The following is a 6,032-nucleotide window of genomic DNA, read 5'->3' as shown; positions in this document are numbered from 1 at the left end:
ACGATTCGAAACAACAAAACCCGATGACGTTTTGCTCCTAGAAATTTAACGAATGTAATATTAACAAACATCCCTTTTTACGGATAGCACAATAACTACGAATACATATTCATCGTGGTTGCGTTTGTAAATTTGCTTATTGTCTCACTGTTAACGACGAGTATTATAATAACGTCGATGATAACAATACGCATTCGACGATAGATATAGATGGAGAACAAATACATGATTGTTGATAGAGAATTTATATTTTTCGCAAATTAATTGAAAAAGGATACAAAATTCGAATTTAAAGATAAAATGGAAAAAGGCAATGTGGATAGGAGGGGATCGGGAGGGAGAGCGAGGAAGGGAGAAAAAGCCGTGCAATAGAAATCTTCAAAAGGTTCGTACGAGATATTGAAAAGGGAGAAAGAGAAAGAGATAGAGAAAGAAACTGTAAGTAGATACGTTTCATCGTAAAGGATTCCTCCGAAAACCATAGTGGTCGGAGTAAAAGGAGCGTTGATCTTTTTCGTAGACCGATTTCGAAGGGACGTCACGCGTGTTTACTCCGTTCCTTTCGAACGAGCTCCGCTTCATCTCTCTTCTCCTCTTTTTCTTCTTCTTTTTTTCTTGTCCTCTTCTTCTTCTTCTTATTCTTCTTCTTCTTCTTCCTCCTCTTCTTCTTCCTCTTCATCATCCTTCTCTTCTTATTTTTCCGCTTTTCTTAGATTCTCTTCGACAGGACCTTCTTTCTTTTGCTTGCTTCCCTTCCTCGCTTCGAATCCGTCTCTAATCGTCACGCTTTTGATATAGGTACCTGAAGCGGTCCACGATTTGCTTCGCCGTCCTTCGTTTCTCTTCGTACTTCTGTCCTTATACACACACACACACACACACACACACACACACATATATATATATCGGTTTTGTTCCTTCTCATTCAATCTACTATGAAGAATTTTTCAAACGATCGCGGCAGATGTCCCTTCTATTATATTTCTATTCTTTGAAAAAAAAAAAAAAAAAAAAAAAAAAAAACTAATTTCTTTCAATAGCTATTGCAACGAGCATAAATTTTTGACTAATGGACCAAATAGTCCTTGCAAGTCCCTTTTTTCTTTTTCATTTTTTTTTTAATGGTACACTTCTACGCGAAATATCCATTAAAATTAAAATTCTTCTGGAGAATTTTCTGTCATTTTTCTTCTTTTCCTTTTTTCTTTTCTTTCCTTGCCCTTGACTTTCGCGAAAGAAAAAGAAAGGAAAAAAGGAAAAAGAAATATATATGTATATAAGGAAAAAAAAGGAGAAGATCCAAGACAAAGTCCTTTTGACCAAGTCTTTTCGCGCGATCGCTTACGCGCGTTTAAAGAGCCGGGAGACAAATTTATTTGTCGGTCGTTAAAATGGACTTTGGCAAACCTATTACCACGTCGTTTTCACCGGAAACGAGCCGTGATTGGGCTAACGCAAAGTACTTAACTGCCAGATCGATTTACCGTGGGTGATTCGACTGGCACTCACAATTAGAGGCCAGGAATTCAGGTAAATATTTCTTGGAACGTGATCAGCATTAAGGCTCCTTCTTGATCCTCTATATACACACATATACACACACATGTATATATATATATATATATATACAGGTATATGTATATAGGTATATGTACATATAGGTAAGAATACATAGCGTATGTATGCGATTCGCACGTCGTACTCACCACCTTTTTTTTCCTCGACGTATGCTTTCAGGAACGATTAACGGTAATTGCGAAAGTGTGTTTATATAAATGGAACCAGGGTTTAAACGAGATGCACTCGATTAAGGTCGTGCCCATGCCTATTATTCGGAACCTTCTATGTAATTTTTAATCCCGATACAATTAAACCGTACATCTAATTTACTTCGCCTATTTGGCCTTCGTTAGTTCGCTTTCTGTGCGAACTATATCCGGCTAACTTGATGTCGCTTTAACATTCTCAAAAGAAATAAAAGGGGGTTCTCGGTGAGGGAAAACTTTGAGGATCTTTAAAAAGAAAGAAAGAAGACAAAAACAAAAAAAAAAAAACTAACAAGAAAGAGGGCCAAATCAAAGCGTTAAGCGTCGTACGTCATAATCGAAGAAAATCTTTCGACAGGACCACCCGGATCGCCGGATAGAGCCCCTATATCCATTACTATCAATTAAATCAAACGGAACGTCGAAATAAACTAAGCTGTTACTGTGTGCGTTGCTGCTACTGCTGCTTCCTTGGCTTTTATGAAATCTAAGTTTATGATCGAGAATATAGTAATAATAATATGTGGTAATAGTAGTAGTCCCTATCGAGGCGCTCGAACCGAGTCTGTGTTTTCAATTAAACGAGCGGGCCATGCGAAAGTCCGTCTTTCTCACGGCCGATAATCAAGCTTGAAAATCATTTCCATCCTATATGCATTTACCTATAGGGAACGTTGCTCCGAATAATTTTCAGCTTGTATGCTCGCACAGTAGGTCGATTAATTCGTACATACCTTGTTCGAGCTCTCCTCTCTATCATCATCATCGTCATCATCATCATCATCATTATCATCATCGTCATCGTCATCATTTTCTTCTTCTTTTTCTACTTCATCATTTTTATATCCACCTACTCTATTTAATATCTCGAGTAAAGTCAAAGTGATATTACGTATCGTCGATCTTTTCATCTCCATCGTCCTTTCGAAACCTTTCGAAAGGATCTCAAATTCTTTCGTCGCCTTGACAAAATTCGTAGTTAATTAATTACAACGACCTGCTCCTCGATACGAAAGAAAAATCCTGATAAACGGGCTACGTTCTGAATAACGAGAAAAATGGGACGTCGTTGAATGTCGTTCGATTCGACACGTTGGGTAACATGCATTGAAATGAGAGAGAGAGAGAGAGAGAGAGAGAGAGAGAGAGAGAGAGGGAGAGAGAGGGAGAGAGAAAGAAAGGAAGAAAGAAAAACGAAGAAGAAAAAGAATGAAAAGGAGAGAAACAATGATAAGCTAACTAAGAAAGAGAATGAATTTCTCGACGATAACTCCATTCGCTAGTAGTCACGGTGGGACGAATTTCAAAGCGATTTTTACCTTCTCCTCTTCCTCCTGCTCTTTCTCTTTCTCGCAATGGATCTCACCGACAATGATCCAGATGCGTGCATGCAACTGATGTTCCTTCTTTCGAATGAACGTGAATCGTCCTCGTTGATAGAGGGTGGCGATGGCGGCGATGGTGATGGCGATACTCCTTGGTAATAGGTACTTCTTCGTTGAGAAAAGCGCAGGGCAACGACGTTAGTATCCGGTTAAATTGGTCACGCCAGAGGAACACGTGTTCGGTGCCTATCCTTGACGAATCGTTCCACGTTTTTCCCACAGGGGCTACCACCAAGGGTGATCCCTTAGATCCCGTGCCAAGGACCAGATTCTAGAGAGCCAAGATCAAAGTCGAAAGATGAAATCGAGCGAATTTTCAAATGCCGGCAGATGTTACCAAAACGCGAATAATACCAAAGAAAATTTACGAAAAATACGAACGTCAGGATTTTTCCAGACGTTTCCTTTTCTCCACTATCCTCCACCCCCACCCTCTTTTTCTCTTCGATCTTCTTACTTCTATTTTTCTAACATTTGCAACGTAATAAGATATTAACTAACCATTGGTCCGATCGATTTTTATTATTACGTTATTATTACATTATGTCAAGTGTAATATTTCTAACTCTCAAGATGTACGTAAGTACTTTAAAAGTTTTCACGTACTATACGAGAGAGAACATGGTTGTACGCGTGGAATCGGTGTCGAGCAAATATCGTTCTCGAGAAAGAAGGCAAATATTTTGGAAGGTGAAGAGGTTCTTCCTAGACGACAATGAAATGAGGGAGAGGAAAGTCAAACTTTTCTCGCGATCGGTCTTACTCGTTTCTCTCTCTCTCTCTCTCTCTCTCTCTCTTCCGTTTCCTGTGTTTGAAGAACTCGGACTTTACCTTGATCGTAAGCAAACTCCAGTACGCGCACGGACTTCATCTTACAAACCACCTGATGCCCTTCTTCCTTTTTTCCTTCTCTTCTTCTTCTTCTTCTTCTTCTTCTTCTTCTTCTTCTTTTTATATTTCCTTTCTCTTACGTCTCGAACCAATGAAAGATACCTATCGACGAACAAACGAGCAAAAGTTTCTCTTTGAAAAACTTCTCGAGAAATGTATATTCGACTTCGTTCGACTTCCAAGTTACATATCCCTTCTCCTTGCCTCCTCCTCCTCCTCCTCCTCCTCCTCCTCTTCTACTTCTTCTTCGAAACAGAAATCCAAGGTTGTTGATTGCAATTATTAGATACCTCACGATAAGTAAGTACCAAAGTGACTTTGTACCAACAGAGACTTTACAAAAGAAACGAGAAAAAAAAAAAGGAAAAAAGAAAAAAAAATTATACAGACAAGACGAACATTCATAACAAATGTTTATCACATATGTATATAAGTAAATAATAACTTGCGTTTGTCTCTCTTTCTCTCTCTCTCTCTCTGTCTCTCTCTCATTCACGATAAAAACAATATTTACGTACTTGTGTACACAATAACTATTTACGACCTTGTTACTCCATTGAATGGATAAATGAATGATAAATTTTCCAAGAACACTCTGTAAACATAAATCTCGATTTATCATTCATATTTTCTTCTAGGTGTATGTATGTAGGTACGTATCTATTCTTTTTTATTTTTTTTTTTTTTATTTCATTAAAAACTGTATAAATGATGGTGCAAGCACGGAACGTGATTTCGGTGAGAAAGATCAAGGAAACAAAACTATGCAATACTGTCGTCCAAAATACTAGGATTGTTATCCGTGAAATTGTCACCGCATGATTCCTTGGCTTGTGGATCGTTGCCGTGACGACGAAACCACTCAGTTTCTATTTTCCTTCAAACTTCTCTCTCTCTCTCTCTCTCTCTCTCTCTCTCTCTCTCTCTCTCTCTCTCTCTCTCTCTCTCTCTCTCTCTCTCTCTCTCTAGATATATGCGTGTGTGTGTGTGTGTATATAACTATCTCTGTCCCTTTCTCTCTTAGTACGTCTAAATACGTAGCACGATTCTCTCGGTTGTCCATATACTCGACCATGAATTTGCTTTCTACGAGATTCGGATCGTTCCCTCGTTGTGAATCGAGAGGAAGAGAGAAAGAGGGAGAGAGAGAGAGAGAGAAATTTGCGGGAATCAACTGCGTCGTCCAAAACCACTAACGCAGTTTGCTCGAGAAATTTCATCGCTTTGGTGTTTCATGTGAGCATTAGTCGTCGAATCGTTTTCATTCAAAGGAATATTTCGTTAAAATCAAAATCGATGGTAACTAGTTCGGAATTTCGAGATCGATAAAAAGAAATGGAAAAAGAGAGAGAGAGAGAGAGAGAGAGAGAAAGAGATAAAATAGAAGCAAATCGCGTCTTGACTGACCGCGAGAATAGATGTCACTTAATTTAATATATACTCTTATATATACATATATATATATATATATATATATATATATATATATATATATATGTAGCTACTTCACGCTTGAAGACTTTTCACGTCCGGGATATATCCAACGATTTCTAACTTTTCCTCTCCTTGCCTTCTCTATTTCACTCTCGTGCGAATAAATACATACAGACATACATATATACAAATACAGACATACGTAAATATCAAGTTATAGATTTTGCGGTTAATTCAATCCTTTTCGATAAACCCCCCTGTATTACGTAGATATCATTGATATTTTTTCAAGTTCGACGAACCAGAGAGGGGATGTCTGTGATGTATGTTGAAAACAAAAAAGGAGAGAAAAAGAAAAAGAAAAATAAAGAAAGAGCAAAAGGAAAATTAGAAAGAAAAAGTGATGATCTTACTTTCCCCAAAAAAATTTCACGATCCTTCTCTTCCCATGCTCTCACTTTCCTTTTCCTCTTTTTTTTTTCCTGTTGGTATTTTTTCTTTTTTTACTTTTTGCTTTTCTTTTTTTCCTTCCAGCTGGAAAGATCTACTGCCGGTG

At 38.0% G+C, this 6,032-nt stretch overlaps 1 long non-coding RNA gene across 1 annotated transcript; it reads right to left on the bottom strand.

Moving 5' to 3' along the window:
- Nucleotides 1–994: 994 nt before the first annotated feature.
- Nucleotides 995–5,449, bottom strand: LOC124423493. The gene is made up of 2 exons (XR_006942100.1): nt 3,983–5,449; nt 995–3,422 (listed from the first exon to the last, which is right to left on the bottom strand). It is a non-coding gene; the product is annotated as an uncharacterized LOC124423493 (long non-coding RNA).
- Between the last annotated feature and the right edge of the window lie 583 nt (nt 5,450–6,032).

Source organism: Vespa crabro, chromosome 4 (genome assembly GCF_910589235.1).
Source record: "Vespa crabro chromosome 4, iyVesCrab1.2, whole genome shotgun sequence".
NCBI lineage: Eukaryota > Metazoa > Arthropoda > Insecta > Hymenoptera > Vespidae > Vespa > Vespa crabro.
This window is presented reverse-complemented; position numbering and strand designations above follow the sequence as displayed.